Here is a 22739-nt window from a genome sequence, read left to right as displayed (position 1 = left end):
CTGCCTAAGGGCTTTTTTTGAAAAAAAATGCTCTTTTAAGTTATAAGTGTTTTTTTTTCCGTTAACAGTAGCTTTGCATCTGGGATGTGTCCTACTGTGAATTCAGCATGTTCTTTTCTGTCATAGATAGTGTCCTGTGTGACCCACCTAACGTGCCTGCATATAGTTTTCTTTTTATTTCAGTTTTTGTTAGTTTTAATCATTTTGCATTCCGTTATTTTAAATTATTAAAAAAACCCTTTTGAACTTACGGTAAATATATTGAAAATGCTCAGTCACAGAACTGGAACATTTCTTATATCTTCTCCTTTAGTATGTATTCATTATCTTTCTTCCTTTCTGTCAAAGTGAGAGTAAAAATTTCTATTCCATTATACAGACTTGAAATCCTAAAATCCTCTGATGTGTATAATTTTAGTTTATAATATACTTATATATGAAATAATTATATGTTACACATTAAATCTCAAAATGTCTATTGTAGTCAGTCTGTCTTGTGTTCTGTTAAACTCCTCAGATTGGCTCAGAAAGAGTCTTCCCATGAAGTATATTGTGACTTGAAGACTGTTGTTTTGAATAGTCAGTTCTGCCTTTATTCTATTTACTTCGAACTTTTAATTTATTCCAGATCTGCATTACAGATTTGACTATCAGTGATTATGAAGATAATACTACTGCTTTCAATGTAACTAACTGAAAAGCTAGTGTTAAATTAACTGCTTTATTTTTCTTACTTTTCTTGTAGGTTGTGAGCATCCTCTTTATGAAATATGTCACCAAAACATGTCAAGAAAACAGTGTTCCACCATGGGCTGCTGCTTCCATAAAGAAACTTGTCATACAAAAACTGCAATGCGAGTATTTTGAAAAATAAGGTAATATTGTTCAAGCGTGAGATTTTTTGCTTCTAATTTTGCTGTTAATTCACTGACTGTGCTTGCGGTCCATCGGAAGGATATGGGCCTGTGCCTGTAGAAGCCTACCATAATCTCTGTCATTTGCATCTGAAGTTCGTTAATGCCTTTATGACCTTGAGTCCTCTTTTGGTGAATAACATCACACTGTGGACTCTAAATGAACCAAGAGAATCTCTTTAAGTATGAGGTTCCTGTGGGAGGAGAATTTGCAGTAACCCAGACTCCAACTAAATTTGAATTTAAGGTTAATAATGAAAATAATTTAATTAAAACTTGTTAAAAATAACTAAGGGCAAGTAACATGTTCATCTTTGAGAAACTGGCTTATCTGGAGACAGCTGAAGACTGACTAAAGTCTTTGGAGCTAGCGACTAGCTCTATCTAGAACTTTGGCTCATGCTCATCAGATAATTTGCATTTCAGAGGGTTGTTTTCAGCTCCTTTTAATAGGGCCACAGGACAAGCAAGAGGCACATTAGAGAAAAGAATGGGATCTTTATGAATAAGGAGGTAGAAATTAATATTCTCAGAAAAGTTGCAAGAGAGAGTTTATGGATATGTAGCATAAACGTTTTCTCTGTGAGGGGGAATGCTGTCCTCTTAAAATTTTAGGACTGAGAATATCCAGAGAAGACTGTTTCATCTGAAAAAGCCTAGCTGAGCTGACTGAGCAGGAGAAAATTAAACCAGATTAACATGAAAAAACTTGGATGAATAATATCCAAGAAGCATAAAAAATGATGTAATGCCATAGATGGGAAAGGATTAAAGAAAATTATATTAAAATGAAGACAATATCTATATGGGAGTGGACAATAGGATAAAATTAAACTCAGAAAATGGAAAAGTTATGACCTATGATTCTTCAGCCTTAAGGACTATGTAGGCGAGAGGCTTTGCTTTTAATTCCAGCAATAACAGTCAGAGTGAACTATGTGGTTTGTTTTCATCTTCAGATTATTGCATTATAAACATCCCTACCAACATAACCCTCGTTTCTTTTTTCCTTGTAATTTCTGTTTCTTTGTCAAACAAACATACAGGTGTACGTGCGTTTGCTTTAGTGCCATTTTGTGAGACCTGGGTTGTTTCATGTTGTGTAGAAATTCCTTCCCTACGTTTCCCCATTTATTTTCCTTTACTCAGTGTAGTCCTAGTGGGCTCGTTTCGAGAGCAGAGAAGACGCATGGTATTCCTTCTGTTGTCACAAGGCAGCTTTAACTTGTGCTCAGTAAGAGTTTTGCTGAAAGAAATATCCTGCTGAGAAATAGATACTGTTTTTCATACAAACACGTATTTCCCCAAAAAGTGTTGCTGCTTCAGGGTAACTGGAAGCTGCAAATCCTGATCAGATATGGTTAACAATTTTGAGCAAAACAGATAAAAATTCATAACATTTTAGAGGTTTCCTTCAAATAACCCCATAATAAAACATCAGTGTGTTTCAGGTTGGGTTCAGAGAGCTGTGCGAGTGCTGTCCACGCAGTGAGGGTGTGGTGGCAATGGCTGCAGTGTCTCCCTACCTGCGAGACAGCCCAGCGACTGGGAGTTTGCCTACTGATGTGGGGCACAGGCTTCAAAACTTCCTTGTCCTAACGTGAGTGCATCTGTAAAGCAGGATTGCACTGGGATAGTTCCCCTTGGGTGTGTATCTAGATGTAGAACATCTAATTTCTTCATATTTTATTTAAACACTAGCACAAAGGTATTTAGATATTTAATTGCCTTTGGGGTAAATGAAATATGTTTCCTGGTGGCTTTGTGACTGACTGTTATCCAGCAATCAGCCTCCAGCATTTAAAAAAATTGGGTCACGGTAGTTAAGGAAACAGCAATATTACTGCTAACGATGATACATTTAGGGAAGTTTCTATCTGAATTTGTAGCTTTTAGTATACACTCTTCATGCTTTTCTCCTCAATGAGGGAGGCTGAAAATGTATGGTGTGGGGAAGGGTTGGAAAACAAAATTATCACTCACATTTGTAAATTTTTTCATTTTTCTTACAGAGCTGAAAGTGTGATTTCTCCCTGTATCTGTCTCTGTGTGTGTCTCAGAGATCAGCCTCTTTTTAACTTTTGAGAGTAAAAGGTAGAGAGCAGACTCTTCCCCTAAGGAAAACTAAGGGGCCACACTGCCCATATCTGTTCCAAACATTATCCTATGAATATCTCTGACTTTCCAAAACATGGCATGTGTTGGCGGAGAAAAGCTGCTCCTGTGATATCTAATATTAATCATGTCATTAAATGTGTGCTGTCTGTGCCACACCTGCGTGTAATCTGCAGGTTTCTACCATCATTATTTAAAGGAGGAAAAATATTGTTCAGGAGTTGTAGATGACAAAATGCAATAGTTTTTCAAACTGTGCGAGTGTATTCATCATCTTCATATGCTTGTCCTAATATCCTTCACTTTGAGTTCTACAGGTGAGTGCTTTTACTCTATTAAAATGTCTATTGGCTTTGACAAAATTGAATTAATATAACCTATAACTTGATTTCAAACTTTATGGAGGCTTTCACAGATATTGAACTTTTTTTCTTTTCTTTCTTTTCTTTTTTTTTTGGACACCTCTGTGCTATCTGCCTGGGAAACACAAAATGAATGCAGGCAAAGAGAATTATCAATGTGATGAGCCACAACAAAGTCATTCTGAGCATCCTGCCCTGCAAGCTTGGATGGTGATCTGGTGTGACAAAGTCCTTTCAGCCATGGAAAACTGATGACAGGCTGATTAAAACTTTATCCCACTGAAGAAATGGATTGGGAAAAGTGCCATATACTTCACTATGTTTGGAATAGCCCTGGCATTAAGGAGAACTGTATTAGATCACTTTTTAATCGTTACTATAAGAGTCTTGAAAAAGTGAAGCAAAGGTCTTAGAACTAAAAGAGTCAAAATGGTGAGCTGAATAGGTACATGCAAATACCTGAGTCTTAAGAAATTTAGAAAGCCTAAGGAAAGGCATCTGTCTGAGAACAGTCCTGGCTTTAAGTGGTTGCAGACAAATGTTATAGCCATACACAGAAGGGTTTCTCCCAGTGTATCTGTGTAGGCAAACAGATAATTTAAATGAAATCTTTTCCCAGCAAGCTAAATTGGCCTCATTTGAAATAGTAGAACAGGGAATTCAACTATTGTCCTCTTGGGTACCATGGCAGTTTTGCATCCCTCAAACCTATTGTTGAGAGCCCGGGAAGCAGCTCTAACGGGCACTGCAGCACAGAGCACCTAGCAGGGAGGGCAGCCAGTTTCTTTGCTTCCTCTTTCAGCAGGTGCCTACCGGGTCAGCTGGCGAGTTACTGCCATCTGAGGTACATCACACACTGCATTTCACTCAGGAGAAGGAAGTGGGGTCAATCCTCCTACGAAGGAGGAGGTATGATATGAGAAATGAAGCCTTAGTGGGAAAAATGAGTTTTCTGATCAGATGAAGAAAAACTAGGAGAAGAGATTTAGTCAGATAGTGTTTCTGATGATCTCCATGTAGTAAGATTTTGATTCAGTCTAGTAGATGTGTACATTTCTAGAGGGATGGCATGTCCATCTATTTAGCAGCCAAACGTCTTTGGATGGAAAAGATTAATCCTCCAAGTCCTGAGTAGGGGAGGTGGAGGTTTATGCTCTGACTCAAGCTTCTTGATAACCTTAAACGAGTGATTTCATTTCTCTTACTATGACTTTCTATGTATAAATTACCTAACAAAGAGACATCTATGAAAATCTCAGGAATGTTTGCTGGGATTAAGACTTTGTCATGACGTGACACGTGCAATCACCTAGATGGAAAGAGTAGGAGAAGAGCTCTAATGCATGGAGGATGAATGTTAATTCATGGAAGCCTGCATTTCTCTCACTTGTATAACACTAGACCTAAAACTCTGGGAGTCTGCTGGCTGGCTTCAGTTACCTAGACAGCATATATTGCTCTTTGGGTATGTAGTAAAGAGCTTAATCTTTTTGGAAAGAAATTCCAGCCTTTTTCATACTATGAACAACTTTCCTGACATCAGGAAACTTTCACTGAAGTTGTTTATCAAAATGTAGGACTTGCATGATTTGACTCTTATAATTGACTACGATTAATTGGCTGTTGCATAATTAGTTGCTCTAGCACCAAGTTGACTTGTGTGCAAGCAGAGTGCAAACAGTTTTGTTACTGTATTAGATAAGAATAGGAACCTTACACTAACAGGGTACGTAAAACTGCAGAAGAGCAAGTTTTACTTTACATTCATAGTTAGATGTTTGGAGAAGTTCCCCATTTTCACAGTGCCAGGAGACCACTTGGGCACAGTGGGGAGCCTAGATACCATCCACAGTGCTAAAGTTTCAATACTCAGTTGGCTTTTGGAGCAAGATTCTTCCAGAAGCTTTCTTCATTGTCCTTCATGCCTTATACCTGGTGAAATCCTGCTGTACAGCCTTACCTGTGCTAATCATGGACTAGGCTGGGTTTGGGCAATGTTCTTGATGCAAACCAAGCACTTTTGTACATCTTACCGTACTATTCAGGCGGTAAGGCCAGCTTTCCAGGAATGGCAAGTAGACAGCAAGCGCTTAAGTATGGCAACTACAAAGTGAATTTGCAAAAGTAAAATGTAGGTTATTTTCTTCAGTGATAGTTTCCTGTTAAACGTGTGTAGAAACTGAGATTCAAATTTTCTGAACATTAGAGCGTCCTAGCGGAGCCAGACAACAAAACACGTGTCTTCATATCCTGCAAAATAATTAGAAAATAGAAATTACTTGTCTTGGCTGGTGAGATCATCTGCCATTGTTTATCTGAGAAACCTGTACCAACACCTTTTCTACAACCTCTCTTGTTCACAGTGGTAGGAATAATGACTTATCTTAGGCTGTATCCACGGACACTGAATGAATAAAATACCATTCAAGAAAGAGATATCTCAAAGGAACTGCAAAGGGGCTTAGATGCTTTGTGTTCCTAATGAAGGTAACTTAGTTGCCTAATTAAAGTCACTTAGATGCAGAAGAAATTAGATGAACTTTGGCCTCGCTTTTCTGCTGGGTTAATCTGGAATGTGCTTAAGAACAGAGAATACTAGAGCATTTAAATTTATAACAGTTAATTTAATTTAGCTGTGTTGTAGAGAAGAGCAGAAGGAACACTGCAAGACAACTGAAAAATGGATCAGAATTGAGTCTTCATATCTGCGATTCTAATGCAAAATGTAAGGAGGACCAGGAGGAAATACATATTAGCTTTAACGACTCAGAAAGAAAGGCCATGTTTTACTACACTAAGCATACCTTGGCTGATCTGGGTACTGTGTTTGATATAAACTTAATGAACAGGAGAGTTCAAAGTAGATGGAAGAGGAGAAACAAAATCTAACAAGAAATGTTCATCTAAGAGGATCACTTTCAAGTTATGATTACTTTCCCTGAACCATGTAAATGTTGACTGGTCCAGAAGTAAACAAAATAACAGTACAGGAAATTGATCTGTATGCTTGGATGAAGTTATGTGGGATAACCTGAGCCCATCTAACATCTTGCTGAAAGGGTAAAATACAGTTATTCTTATCTGTCTTTTTTGATTCCAGCTTCATCTTTCCTCCCCGATCCATTCCTCCTTATTCAGAGAAGCAGAAAACTAACCCAGGAAAAATAAGTCTTTTTGAGATTGAGTAAAACTGGTTTGGGCTTGATAAAATGCTGGAGCAGACTCAAGGAGGGAAAGAAAGAGGGAGGGGGAGAAGTGTTGGGACCTTGTGGCTAACTGCAGGAGGTGAGCACAAAATTCCCAGCTCTCACTTCCAGACTTTGATGGTAGAAGGTGTAAGTGCTGCCCTACCTCTCGTGGATATGGAGGCAACTTGTCTGCTGTCTTCAGGTTTTAACTCTAGCTGATAGAGGTCAAGTGCAATCAGTCTTCAACACAGATCTTGCCTGAGGCAGTTCACCTTAGCTTACTCAAATGCTAAAGTATTAGAAGTAAGGGTTAATAGTTATGTTCTTATGACTCTTACGGTTCTATCTCTTTTTATTGCAGAAGGTGAAAATATGGAGCAGAAGAAGAAAACTGGTCCACTAATGATGCAAGCCTGAATCTCCATATAGTACAAAACTGCATACTCCTTCATTTTGAAGCACCTTTTACTCTTACACTGAATGCCATCTGCATGGCTCTAAAATATTTCTTACATCAATACAATTTATCAAAAATATTCTATGTTTACCTTACTTAGTTCATAGAATCATAGAATCAGTAAGGTTGGAAGGGACCTCTAGAGATCATCTAGTCCAACCCCCCTGCTCAGCAGGGTCACCTAGAGCATGTTAGACAGGGTTGCATCCAGGCGGGCCTTGAAGATCTCCAGAGAAGGAGACTCCACAACCTCTCTGGGCAACATGTTATAAAAGGCTTTTAGTCTGTAAAGTACTGGTCACCACTTTAGAGTTACCCCATTAAACAGAATTCTCTGGGATATGTGTGAAGTGAGTTGTGTTAGTGATTCTGGGCCTGTGGCAGCACAAATCATCCTTAGGAACCTTCTCTTAATTCACATAAATGGAGAAAATAATGTTTTTATTTCTGAGAATATGAAGGGAGGTGGATTATTGATTTCAGAAAAGAATTTTCCCCTCTCCAAAAGAAGGAGAAAAAATGTAAATTTGGTTATAATGTCTGCTGTTGGTATTAAAATTGGTTGGGGTTGTGAGCTATAGGGCTGTAAAAGGATTAGGTGTTGGGCTGTTTGGTTTTGACCCAACAGTGACTGAACTTATTCCTTCTGTTGTGCTACCTAGACCAAATGTTACAACAGTATTGGGTTAATCCACACTATAATTTTTGCTGTACTGTACTACTGTCTTCCATAGGCAATACTTAACTCTTTTTATTCCCCCAATGCCTTAGGCTTCTGCTTTTGTTAGCAGCCTCCTTCAGCTCTACAGGTACTGATTAAATGTTTCTCTACATGTAATTAACATAATTTAATATCATAGCCGTTTGTGCTCATTCTGTCCTTATCCTGATGTGTGCTGCTTTATTAGACAAGGAGTATGTATGCGCAAAAGCTCTTGTGTTTCTTTTCAAAGTCCTTCAGATGGTCTTATAAAAGATACTATCTTTCCCCACAAACCTTACCTTGATTGTGAATGCCAAATAAAGAGAAAAAAAGAGAGGATAGCCCACATTTGATATTTTCTATATTTTCTCTAATGCTTTCAGGTCAGATGCATAATGTCAGTATCACAGCTAACATTTCTGGGAGAGTATTTGGAGAGCCCCGAGAGAACTTTGCTCTTCAAGCCAGCTTAAGCTGTCTTTTTTGTTGTGTAGATCAAGATGGGGATCTTATGACGCTGAATGTATTCCAGGGTTTATTAGGGAGAAAGTGTTGAGGATATAAGGCTTAGATGCACTTTAGTCCCCTTTCCTGCTCCTCCAAGTTCTCGTTTTGAATGCTAGATATGTACTTTTAATAAAAGTACGTGTACTTTTTTTTATTTTGAAGTGGGATTTTATGGTCTTTGCAAACTTGGACATGGTTCTAGTCTATACAGAATTATTTAGTGACTTCTCCCATGCTGCCTTCTGTGTTGGAACTCTTTCTTCCTTTTTCAAAACAAAACAGACAAAAAAGCTCCTAACATCATCTTTTTGTCTCTTTTCCTAATAAGCCTATTTTTTAAAAAAACAATAATGATATTAACATCAGTATCAAAATAAGAGACTGTTAACCTACCCATCTTTTATCTTGGTGGGCTCTGGAGGCAAGTAGGAGCACTTTTTCCTCCTTTGTACATTAAAAAAAAAAAAAAAAAAGAAAAGAAAAAATCTCTTCAACAAGCACAGGCTAACTTAAGTGTCTGTAAATTACTGTCAGAACATGGCTGCTTACATCTTCCTTTGTGTTCATACTCTCGTTTTCTGTACTCCTGTTTCGTACTCAGGGCACTCTTCAACTAAATATCAGCAGTTCAAGGTGTGTTTTTCTCCAATGTGTTTTTCTTCATTTTATGAACCACTGTAGAAACTGACTTTTCATGTTTCTGATTTGTTAAAAAAAAAAAAAAAAAAAAAACTTTTCATGCAAGATACCTCTCCACTCCTGACAAGATTTATAGAGATTTTCTACTTCAAAGGCCAAACTCCTCCTAGAAAAAGTAACTTGTGCTACTTTGGGGGCTCCAATACTATCCTTGCTTTGTATATCATCTTTCCTGCCAATAACTAAAACTTCATCTGTGACCCCAAACTTCTCTCCTTAAGCTGATCTCATGTCTGCAAATCTGCTGATTGTTGCTATAAAGCCTGAATTGTCCTTACCCTCTTACTATCCCTAACGTCCCCTTATGTCCATAATGCTCTTATTCTTGCTTTTGTACCTTTGCTGTCTAGTATAGGGTGCTCCTTCTTTTCTGATTTGTATAAATACTTGTGCTGACATTTAGGCAAAAATGAAGCCATAAATGAGATTTAAAAATCCCAGTCTACTGTCTGAAGGGATACTTCTCCCCCAGACCTCAGATATTTTTCCATGCAAGTGAAAGAGAGGTTTAGTGCTTGATGTTTTTGAAAGCGCTCAAGTTGAAGGTTAGCTTTAGGCTTCGCTTCCTAAAAAATCTGGCTTTATCACATTTCAGAGAAATGTGGCTAAAGCCAGTGCAATGTTAGTAGAAGCTAATCTAAAAGGTTGGGTGTCCATGACTGAGCTCTGTACTGTGCTGTTTGATCCTGAATGTCCAGAGCAGCAGTAGACAGGCGCTGTAGACAGAATGGTAGGTCACGATCGATATTGACCTAAAAATAAACTCTAATTCTGAGATGTTGCAAGCTACAAATGCTTGTAAAATGACTACAGGAGTTAAGGGTTGAATGACCTCATTAGATGACAGATGCAAGGTAGCATAAATGTTGTAAATTCAAGCATTTCTAGCAACAGCTTCTTGCCCCTCCAGTAGGAGTCTGAAGAAGCTACTTTACCTGTGCTGATTGCCTACATGTTTGTCCTTCCTGGCAAAGGTTTTATTTTGGAAATCTTCCTTATAGTTTCTGCACCAAGGTATCTATATACTTTTGCTTGTAATATCTTTGCATAAAGGACTTCTGTGGAAATTGAAAAAAATTGGTAAAATAAACATTTCTCTGGGAATTAAATTTGAGATTTCTTTTATGGCTGATCACAAATCCACAATCAATGTTTATTTCATAAAGGTAGACTTCAGCAATCACTGCCATGACATCCTTTGACCAAACATATTTTGACTTCAAAATAATCAAATTATCCAGACAAACTTAGAGCAGTATCAGATCAAAGTCAAACTAATATGGCAACATTGGCAGCATGAAATACTCTCATTATAAACTGGTCATTAATGCCTGATTAAATAATGGATAGAGACTTTGAATATTTATCCAAATAATTTGTTGTTTTTAAAGTTAGTTAAATGATGGCTGGAAAAGAAAATAATGTGACTGCCGTTCCAACACTGCTAACAGCTATGTCAGTCACACTGACTGCCTAGTGAATTCCAGGGTTTCTTTGTTTTATTTTTTAAGGAAACTCATGTTCCTAAAAGAGATGCTAAGGTAACAGCAAGGAGACTTTTATGAATATATCCAAAGTCACAAATATTTACTTACGTGTTGTGGCCAGAAATCAGAGAGTTTTTTAACTTTGTGCATTCCTAAATTGTTCCAGTGTCTGTTTGCAAGTAGCTCAATGCTTATCTTAGAAGTCTGGAAGAGACAATTGGTTGTCTAGACGAATGACTCTAAATAGACCATTCCAAAATGATAAGAGTGGAATCGGCATTGACATGGAAAGGGATTGCATACATTTCTTTTCTCTAATACAGAAATAATCCACAAAAGAAGGATGTTCTTTACCAACCGATCCGAAAGGAAGATTAGGAGCTATTGGGCATTGCTGGTTTCCTTAAAAGTAGGAACACTCTCAGACCTAGCTGGTTTTGAATTTTCCAGTTCTGCAGCTGATTTCAACAACAAGAATTTGTTTACTATGGCCATGGGACCCTCTCTGGGGACTGCTAAGAAGTGATGGGATCCAACTGAACAAGCTAGACAGAAGTATCTTTGTCAATAGACTGGCCAACCTGGCAAGGAGAACTTTAAACTAGCAACAGTGGGGGGAAGGAGATGACCCACACTCAAGTGAGGAAGTAGTGGACTAGGTTGGTAGGCAAAGGTGCTGTGTGCCGTGGATAAGAGAGACCTTGTAATCAACAAAATGGGGCTGAAAAGGGCCCACATGAAATGTGTGCACACAAATAATGATGTGCCTACAGGACAGCATGGTGGAGGAAGCTTTCACTCTTCTGAGCAATTAGCACAACTGGGTGCCTCTCTGAAGAACCTGTGAAGTAATACATGCAGCATGAGAAACAAACAGGAGGACTGAGAAGTCTGTGTGTGGTTACAGGGCTGTGATTTCATTGGGATTACATAGATGTGGTGGGACAGCTCATGCAGCTGGAGAGCTGCCATGGAGGAATGCAGGCTCTTCAGGCAGGGAAGTTGCCCTTCATGTGAGAGAGCAGCAGGAGTGCATGAAGCTCTGCCTAGGAATGGATAAGTCAGTTGAGAGCTTGTGGATCAGGATTAATGGACACATCAACGTGGGTGACATTGTGGGTATCCTGGATTTCAGGAGAGCGGCCTTTGACCTATGCAGGAACCTGCTTGGGAGACTCCCATGGGATATACTCCTGGATAGAAAAGAAGTCTGGGAGAACTGGTTGATTTCCAAGGATTGCCTTTTCAAAACTCAGGAAAAGTCCATTCTGATGAGCAGAATATAGCCAGAAGCAGAAATAGAGCATAAAGCAGAAGATAGCCAGTAGATCAAAAGTAGATTGTTCCCCTCTACTCAGAGAAAGCTGATACTATTCAGCCCGGAGAAGAGAAGGCTTGGGGGGGGGGGGGGGAAGGGGGGAAATCTTATCAATGTGTATAAATACCTGATGATTACCATGCGAGTGATCAAACAGTGGAACAAGTTGTCCAGAGATGTTGTGGAGTATCCAAACATGGAGATGTTCAAAACCTGACTGGACAAGGCCCTGAGCAACCTGCTGTAGATGACCCTACCTTGAGCATGGGGTTGGACTAGAAAATCTCTAGAGGTCCCTCCCAACCTTAACTATTCTGTGACTCTATGCAGTAGTTTGTTAATGGCAGTACTTTGTGAAGGACCAGTTTTAGTTAGGACGATAATTGTCAGTCTTTTAATTGACCTAGGAAAGTATTCAAAAATAGAAGGACCAATCTAATTTTTTTTTTTTTAACCAGTGTGAGATTTAACCTCTTTGAAACTTAGAGCCCCTTGATCTCCAATGGTGCTAAAATTCTACATGCTCTTATAAAATAAATGCTTGCTTTTGAAACAAAATATTCATAGACTATGTGCTACCTTTCTTGTATGCTCCTGGCATGCTTCCTTTTCATATTGATCTACTCCTGTAGAGGACTGTGGCTCCAGTTCTGGCCTGAAATATATCCCTTGGATACAGTTTAAGCAGTCGGGGGCTAGTGTGGTGCAGAACTAGTGAAAACTGGATGTGGTAGGTCTGTATGAATCCCTGTAATTCTGTGCTATGCAGATTCACTGTAACACAAAAGCAGAAAAATTGTGTTTGCATGGACTCTGTGTGAGTTAATAAGTTTGCTTATGTTACAGACATTATTCATTTTGATGCAGCCACAATTTCACATAGCTATGCTGCTTCTAAAATGGCCTGATTCACATCTAGCCATCAAGCATGTCTGCACAGAGCTCACCAGCATTTCCAGTTCTCAGGAGCAGGGCAGAAGCAGTTGAGGTGTTCCTGAATATTACTCAAAAAGATGCTGTTAGATGCTGACAAGTGATGCACTACAAGACCCAATAACTTCTAGATGCTGGTCACCAAGATGGAAAGTGGAACTTTAGGAAGGTATGGCAGATTATATCTCAGTTTGATGCAAGGCAGGTAATCTGCTCACTAGACATGCCTCTCTCTCTCCTTTGGCTATAAAGGAAGCTGAAGGTGGTAAATGGAGATTTGAGCATGGAATTTCCAGGCACCCACGACTGAGTGAGAAGACCTCTTTCTGGGCTGCCTTTCTGATGTCCTGCCAAGAGGACATCCAAATCAAACAATATGCTGAGAAAGCCCCGAATTTAAACACAATGAAGAGTTTAATTAACTTACAGAGGTAAGCCTTTGCCTTCCCCTGGTTATGAGACATCCTCTAGAAGCTGAGCTTTTATGCTGTGTATTATGCTGTATATTATTAACAATAAAGAGAGGGTCACACTTTTGCTTTTAAGATTTGGCTGAAGATGCTTTAAAGTGAAGCAACAAGTCACTTTTTTAGTATTTGGCACTGCTGTGTTGGGGTTTGTTAGACATGTTCTGGGCCTCTCAGGTTACTAAGGGAGGGATGTCTGGCTCTGGGCATTGTGTAATATCTGCTACAGTATCTTGCTATGACAAGGGCTGTTCTGAGCATGGGCCTCTGGGAACTCTATCATGAAAATGGGATGTCCGTGGTGTTGGTCAAGAGTGAAGCAGCATATAAGAGAATTCCTAAGTGCTTGTAGGTGGCTGTAGTTTTATAACTGTAATTTTGGATTTAAATATCAAATCATGCATTTAGAAATGGGTGCTTTGAACTTTTCTAGTCCTTAGATACTCAATGGCGGACACACCTGAAGCCTTCCTTAAGCGGGTAGGCTGAAATGTTAATATAAATCCCAGTTTATAAGTTCAGTTGCAGATAATGTTTAAAACTGTAGCATTTCTTTTAACCGTTTATGTTTCAGATGTGCTCTGGGAAAGACAAGAGACAATGAGCAAGGGAGATAGAGGCTCCCATGAGCTGTCCCCATATACTTGATGGTGTATTTTTCTGAATGACTCAGTGGAGATAATGAAGTAGCTTCTAAGAAAAAAAATGATCTATTGTTCACTAATGTATTTTTCAAGGAAAATCCCTCTGAGTCATCATAAATGTTCTGTAATAGTTACTAGAGGACCTATTTTCCACCCATGAATAGTTTCTTTTATACTTAACTTTCAAAAGCCAGTATCTTTCCGGCTTGGAATTAAACTCAGTGTTGCTTTATCAAACCATTTGTTGTTGCTGTAGCTGGTTGATTACAGATGTACATCAAATTTTTTTCTGGTCTTTTTAGAGGGCCAATCACTATGGTAACCACATTACAGAAAATTGCTTGGTCTCCTTAAAATACCCTTCAGAAAAAGGTCATTTGTTATTAACGTTTTCTGACTAAACTCAAAATGTTAACAGCATCAAGAATATTGTCACTGTTTTTATACTTACGTGGGTTTTTCTTTACTGTGTACCTTTTAGCTATCTATCAAAACAGGGCAAAATATTGAGACTCCAAAACAATTGTAAAGTTACAGCTTTTTGAATATATTTTGAAATATGAAGATTCACTTGCTTTCCTGTGTTTCGACTATTAGCACATGCTATTAGCTTTGTTTCATTTTTTCTGCTCTTTCAATATGGAGCAAAATCCAAACAGAGGTTACTCTTTCGATATCTGCACCCTAGAGTACGTTTGAAAGGAAGGGGCAGGCAAGTTACTATTAAAGATAGCCATCTACTGCTGAATTACGAAACAGCTTTTCTGGATAGTCACTTAAAAGCCTGGAAATGGCTGGTTAAAGATTTCTGCTTTCAGGGTAAAATGCATCCAAGGGGTGTTAGATGGAAAAAAATCAGGTCTGATTATAATAATAGGGTCTTAGCCTGTGAAGTGAGAATACACAAAGTTGTTCCCTTTCTGGCTCATGCCACTTGTGTTCTGCCTGATTGGGCATGTTGTTTCTTTGCCATTTTACATATCTATGTTGCCGGCAAAGGATTCTCATATTTGTATAGTGTTCTTGTTTTGCAGATAGTTATTTCCATGCAGTTTTTATCCAGGCACAGTAAACAATTAAAAAAAATCCTTTTTCTTGGAGTTCCATCATTTTGGAATTGACAAACAAGTTAAAAATGCTGCCAAAAGAAAGCACTAGTTGGAGGAAGTTAATTCGCATTGATGTGTGCATGCCACTGATAGCAAGTTATGCCTATGACATTCTGACATTGCCTCTCAAAAAAGAGAAAGAGTGGAGTGCAGTGAAAGACTAAGAGGATGTTCATTTAATTGGAAAGCCTACTGAGATCTGAGGCAGCTGAGGCAAAGGATGCACCCTTTTTCTGCACAATGGCATTGGTTGAAGGTTGTATATAAGGTGGCCTTATTAAAGTGACAAGGCAATTTAATTCTTTTGTGCACAATGATTCTACTTCATTGATTTACAATGGGAAGGATATAATTTTGCTAGTGTTGGCAAAAAGCTCAAATGTCAGGCTTTTCAAATTGCCATACTTGCCTTGTTCAGGATGAATAATGAATAAGTCACCTTTTGTCTACAGTTAAATATTCTTGAATAAATACAAAGAACATAAAAGACATAAATGATTGCCTGATTTATATTTAAAATAAAGATCAACATTGTGATAAATGGTTGAAAATGCTTAGTGTGAAGTAATATGACTATGCTGATAATTACATTATCAATTAAGGGGCAGCCCAGGTGTAGAGTGTTAAAGACTGGATGGCAGAGAGAAACCTCTGGTGTGGAACATGTTCAAACTTGCCTGTCTGTAGAGAGGCAGCAGAAGAGAGAGAAGAGACTCTTGGCTATGCAGGGAATCTCATGTTTAAAATTGGACCATTTAATATATTAAAACATCTATACTTTTAGGACGCTGTAGCTGTTGCTTCTCCTTTTGTCACCAGCAGGATGCATTGGTCTCCTATCTGGAAACAGATCTTGCTCCATTTATTCCTGGTAGTTTGGGGGGACAGACAAGGCCACTCATCATTTCTCACGATCTGTCTTTATTCAGAGAGATCTTAAGCACCTGCTGGTGCTTAAGTCCATAATCAGCCTATTTTTCAAGGCCTTCAGTAAAAGAACTGGAACAGCTGACAAGCAGAGAAGACTCAAAAATATACTGAATACTCAGCATCTGATTCCTAGATCATAAGCACAGGCCTTCCCTCTGTATATATAAGCACACAACCTCCAGTTGGATTAAAATAGTTGTTTTAAAACCATTCATACTCTTGATCTGCTGTTCTTCCTCTTACAGACAGGTTTTTTTTTAATTAATGTCTTAATGTCCTAAGCAAAATGATCGGAAATGTTATGGGTAGCAGCTTAGACACATCTGCTAGATCAGTTATATACTTTGAACGTGTAGTAGGGCAGCAGGCCATCTCAGAAGTAGCTGGATGGCATGAGAGACTGGTATGTTGAAGATCTTGGGATGCTGTATGTGGAAATGCAAGACAGCACAACAATGTATGCCTGAGCCCTATGATATTTAACTCATGGTGATGAAATGAAGGATCATAGGACACATGCAAGGAAGCATTGCAAATGTGTTGCAGGCAACTTTAACACTCTGAACTTTAACATGTACAACTTTATACCTAATCACAAAATTTAATTCTATGTGTGTATGGATCTTAAAAAACCAACCAACCAAACACAACACTTCTGGAAATGTGCCATGTGACTTTAAGCTATCATTAACAGATCATCAGCGGGAACAACTGCATCCACCATGCAAACATCTTCTATCGAACTACTTACACAATACTAGCAGATTATAGTTCTGTAATTGAACCAGGGTGCAGAATGTGGGGATTGCTGGAGGGTTTTACCAGTGTTCTTGAGAGAAAAGAAATAGTGAGATTCCTCAGTTTCTGGGAGGGGGGAGCATGTACTCTTCTATTTGCTCTCTCCTGTGACATCTTTAGTCTATCCTTGTCCAGGTCCTTTATCTTTCCCTCCTCAGGCTCTGTATCCCAATCTTGCTGTCATCTTCTCATTCCCCCACTCATTTTTTTTATTCACTGGGTCCAAATTACCTTCTTTAGGCCTCTGATCACAGATTCAAAATCTCAAGGAACACTCTTGCTTTCCATGCTGGTTTGTTCCATTTCTCCCTGCAACTTCTTTCCCGATCTCACTTCCCAGTCCCATGGGGTGTATTACAATGCAAACTGAGAAGGATTTATTTCATGCTCTTTCATCCCTATTTGTTCCAAATGCCCAACAAAAAACAATAGCCCAAAGAGATGTGCTCTTGCCTTATCTGCTAGCAGTGTGCTACTTGCTTATCTTCCCACAGGATGATGGTAATGATCAGTGATTTTTCACAGGAGCTGAAACTAGCTTCTTCCACTCTTTCTTGTGGCGCTCAGCCAGATGTTGAGAATTGCTAGTTTTTCCCTTGATGCTGACAGTTATTGTGTGTGTCCCTCTAACCTTTCTAAAAGGTTCATCTCTGCTAGTTTATGAAGCATTTTGTGTGCTGGTAGCTGGTGTGTGAAAGCTCTGGGTGCATCTGAAGTTTTCTTTTTTTCTTTCTTTTCTTTTCTGTTTTTTTTTTTTTTTTCTAAAGAGGAATTGCTGGCTGATGTTTCCTAGTAGTATTTTTTTCTGATATGTGGCTCTTGTTCTGTGAAACTGAGTAATACATTAAATGTGACATTTGTTGTCAGAAAATACAATTTAATATCTTACGGCGTTAACTGAAAATCTATATGTATATGCAGAGGCTTACCTTTCTAAAGTTCTTCTTCCTTTCTTTTTATTTTTCCTAACATACCGTTGACTAGGAAGTGAAGTTCTGATGTTAGGTTATGAAGAAACAAGTAAGTGGGAAGAACAACATGAACATTGCATAATACCTATAGAAATTCTGCATAGTTTTATGCTGCAAAGGGCTTAAATTGTTGTTAGGTAAAAATGCATTCAGTATGCACTTCTATTTATCTCTGTTATATGGGATATCATAGCCTTCTCTATGCCTTTCTCTCAAGTTATTATTATGAATCTAATTTACCAATAAATGGTTGTATTTCTGGATCTGTGGAAACAATCTGGCTTATGATTTCTTTGAGTGCAGTCACTAGCTTTACCTGGAAAATGAGACTATTGTGGGCACAAGTGTGATGAGCTACAAGGGTCAATAAAGGTAGATATGAAGATACAATATGTAACATTATTCCTTTCCGACCTTTGCAGAGTCTTTGCTGACCCCATATTTCTTTGATGCAACTGTGTTTATTTCTGAAGAACACACAAATCAAACAGGACAGTCTACTCAACTATGGGGTATGTTCAGAAAACTTGTATGAAGCCTATCAGCCTGTTTTCAAAGGATCTATCTACCAGGATTTCTGTGTTTGAACTTCTTTGTGTTCTCATTGTGCCTTTCTTTGTGAGTGTCCTGTTTTTCTCTGACAAGGAGCTTTGTCAACCAATGCTCTGGCTACAGCAATTCTAGCTGTAGCATCATTCTCCAGGTAAGGTTGTATGGGTTAGCTCCTACTCAAATGAGGACTTGTTCCGTTTTTCTTTCAGAGTCTATTCTTCGGTTCTTCCTGAATGAAGAGTGGAGATTATGATCAATCTTTTCTTTCTTTCTTTCTTTCTTTCTTTCTTTCTTTTCTTTCTTCTTCTTCTTCTTCTTTTTTTTTTTTTTTTTTTGGTCTAACTTCACAATATGACTGTTAAATAAAGGAGTTGATTTTGTTATTAGTATAATAAAAGTATAAGACACTTTATGGAAAACTTGTGACAGGCTGACAAAAATGTGTTCCTGCTAGATGTAATTAGTAAAAAATCCACTGGCAGTTGGTCTTTACTATATTTCTGTTTGTTGGGCCACTTGCTATCATGCAAAGCAAGTGTAAAAGACTGGAATGGTACTCCTTAGGGATTACTTATGTTATGCTCAGTATCTTGTTATGGACAAAAGGGAACACACTGTGTATGAGGAGCCAAGATTTTAATGATAGCCTAAATAATGTTTGAGAACACAAGAAACAAAGGTATCCTGCACTGATCAGTACAAAGCTTATGACCTTTACCTTGTAAAACCAAAAAAAAAAAAAAAAAAAAAAAAAAGTGTATCTACTGCAGCTTGGCAAGCCAATTTCTAGAAAATCTTAGAAAATCTTGTGATACAGTTCTGGAATTACTTGCTAGGTTCATTTTTACAAGGTTATACACAGAAAAATCTCTTTTAATATTGTGGACTGTTAGTCCACATTAACAGCTCAAACCTGAGCAATGAAATTTTGCCAACTGCATCAGTTTCTACCATCCTTGCCCTTCCCACTTCCCATTCTCCTGCCATGCATTTTTTTTAATATAAGAATTTATTATGCTGGTGTATTTTTCAAAGCTAAAGATCGAGGCAACTGGAAATATAAAGACAAATACTACTTTTTGCTCACTTATGTAATTCTAGCTTCTCTTTCTGTTTTGACACTGAAATAAGTCTCCTGAGTAAAACCTGAATGTTATACTAGCAAGATGCAATCGTTAAGAAGGATTTATAAAGCATTGTTCAAGTAACCAGCTCTCCAAGCACCCTCTGTGTGAGCACTGTGTGATAAAGCACTGCAATAACAAGTAAAGAGTAGAGTAGTTCTTCTATATCCTTAAAGAACAAAACAAAACAAAACAAAAAAAATCTCTGAGAACCATGTGAACGCTTAGACTTGGTATGAATTGCATTTTGCAGGATATTCAGTTATTCTGATCTGTCAGCATAGCTGAAGTATAATTTGAAGTCTGGGAAGACATCAATAGTTGCTGTTCAGAGATCATCTTTTGTTTGTAAGAGGATTTCTTCATGCCTGGTAATCTTAGGTTAAAAATTAAAAATTTCAAATTATTTTTTTTATTCTAGACAGAATTAGATTTTTTTTTCTTTGTATTTTATTATTTATTTTATCAGTCTGTGGTCAGTAATGAGTTCTACATAAATTACTAAACAGTTGAGCTAGACCTCTTCTTTGGTGCATGATCAAACACTACATGCCTGTTGTCCAGCCCTTGTCTTTCCTAATGCTAAGCTGTTCCTAGAGAGCAGTCGGCTGCTTTCTCTCTCCTTTCTATTTCTGTGATTGACTACTGGTAATTTTTTTTAATGGTGTTTTTTGAGCAGCAAAGAATGAAAATACACAAGTATTTCAGAATAGTATGCCCCTAGCAGAAAGGAAACCCCTGAAGCCTTATTGTAGAATGCATTCTTGGTTGATATGAAATGGTACTATTTCTACTTATTAAAAAAAAAAAGTGAGCTAGTGCAGAATAGTTGTGAGGGGGGTTATCTGCAAGTCTGTTCCCTCACTATTTCTTGTAGTTCACTTCTGGGCTTCACATAGGCAGGGACATGAGGACAGGCAGAAGCAAAAAAAAGGGTGACTGGTCTCTGCAAGAACTTGACTTTCAGCACCTGGGTTGCTACTGGGCTCATGGGAAAGGAGATATAGGTGGGAATGATGTTTGCCAAGCACTTTAACTCACTGGCTGTGAAAAAGAAAATGGCTGCGGCTACTTTTTGTTTGAACATCAGATGATCTGAAAATGTAGTCTGGGTGAGACACTTAGCTTACATCTCTACAGACTTTGTGCAACGCCACAGCGTTCAGTCAGGAGTGGTGATCTGAGATGCCTTGGGGAACGCAGCTCAAGTTCTGGATTCCTCTGTTCAGGTTGCTTGAGAATTTTGCATGTGGTAGAAAGTCATTTGAAAGCACTGTTTGAGGGTTGCCTTTGGCTTGTATGGTACAATATACTAAAGTGCACATCAGCTCCCTGACATATAAGACTAACATTTGTGCCATTCGCTTTAGAGAACTGCATGCAACATTAAATCAAGAAAGACCTATCTTGCCAGCCAAATAAAGACTAATGGGAGTAGATGCACAATAGGCACAAAGAAAAAGAATGCTTAATGAGCAGTTGCTCCTTCTTTGGCTGAGAGTCATTCGTGAATTCTGGCCATGATGCAATTTTCCATGTGCTTCTTTTTAAACCTTGAAGTACAGGTTAAAGAATGATACTTCCACCCTTTGATTCTTCAAAGATTGTTGAAAGAGCTTATTATTGACTATAAATTAATTACAGCTTTTCCTCGTGGTTTGGACTATAAAGACAAGCTGTGATTCTGTTTTCTGAGACTGGTTGCTAAAGTAGACTATCAATAGACTAGACTAAAAGATGAGCATTTAGGAATGAATTCTCTTCATTCTTTTTCACTACTTTCCTTGGCTTCTTCCTTTTGTTAGATTAAATGTTTGTGATTTTCACCTCTTTATCCATCATAGCACACCATTGACTGAATAGTACACTTTTATTAAGCTGCCCTCTTTCTGTGAAATAAATGCCAGTAATAATCAGTCAATCATTCAATCCATCTGAATGTGGAATTTAGATGTGGCTGTTTGAATCAGGTTTATAATATACCATTTCTTGGTACAGCATGTTCTTTGATAATATTCTTTCAAATGACTGTTTCCAATTGCACTTGAAAGCACGTATGAAAGAAATTGTTTGTGACGCTGTACTTAGTTTAAATCTCCTTCTCTTTGCTTCAGCATTTTTGTCTGAATTTCATTTCTATGCAAATTATATCTTTGCAAGTTAGTAAAATTTTACAAACCATTTGAAATGTAGCTGTAGAATGAATTACCGTAGAAAATTTGGAAAATATACTCATGAAAAGAAAACTGTGGAAAACATTTAAATGTAATTGTGTATTATTCAAAGAGAATTTCAGAGTAACTCTTAGGCAAATATTATATAAATGTATACATATATTAAAAGATTAATTTACCACAGGTAATATACTTGAAGGCCCAGGGACTATTTTCCCATTAGCACATGCACATAGCCCTTCTCAACTGAAATACAGCCTAGGTAAGCAAATGCCCTTAACTCCCTCATGGGGAATTGCAGAGGAGGAATTGAGAATGTAATGCTTGTAAACAGATAGACAGCAACGGCAGTTATTACCAACTGCCCCCGTGCTTCATTTCCAGTAGATCAAGAGGGACTGGGTTTAATCTAGTGAGGAGAGAGACTCCTTGATGACCAAGAGTAATTTCTTACTCTCTCAAGCATAAAGCATCCACTTCTCCTAAATTCACTAGCAGCAGCTGGCAAATCTTTTGTGAAAACTCTAGATTCTCAATAACTGATCTCCAAAGTGGGACACTTGATAGTTATGCATTTGTTAGTCAAGAATAATTTCTGTGATTTGTGTTTCCTTGAGATATCTGTTTCCTTTTCTGAGATAGGGACAGGCAATAGTTTCATCATTGATTTTATCATTTATTGGGAAAGGATTTGGGTCCAGATGCAGAGATGGAGAACTAAAGAGCCTTCAATACTTTCAGAACCTCTGTGAAAGAGAGAAGCCAAAATCCAATGTAAAAGTTGCGCAGATCTCTGGAATACAGGAGTTATTGTAGCAAGGCTCAGAGTGAGACTTTCTCTCTCTCTCTCTCTCTCCTTTTTTTTTTTTTTTTTTTTAAAAAAAAAAAAAAAGAACAAGCTGATTCCACTTGGACTTCCATATCACAAGTACCCAAGTTGCATGTGCAGAGGGCCTGGCCAGGACAGAGGACAAGGGATGTCTCCTTCCCTGGGTTCTTCTGCACCTGACCACCAAGTCCAGGTTTTGGATGTGCCTTTCATATGTTTTAGGAGTGATTGTAGTCTTTTGTTTTTTCATCCTGCCCCCCCCCCCCCCACCCCGTGTGAGTCACGAAGATGTATTCACTGTCTTTTATCTCCTTGTCTTTCCCACCACTCCCCTTCTTCATTATCTTCATGCCACAATCTCATAATGGCTTTGGTGTATTGTCTGTCTTTGGTTTAGTCTGGATGTAGGCAGTCCTGTTTCTTCCCTGTCTGGGTGTTCTGGGGAGCTGTGTGTGTCC

This window comes from Rhea pennata, chromosome 1 (assembly GCF_028389875.1).
Source record: "Rhea pennata isolate bPtePen1 chromosome 1, bPtePen1.pri, whole genome shotgun sequence".
Taxonomy (NCBI): Eukaryota; Metazoa; Chordata; class Aves; order Rheiformes; family Rheidae; genus Rhea; species Rhea pennata.
Note: the sequence above shows the minus strand (reverse complement) of the source record.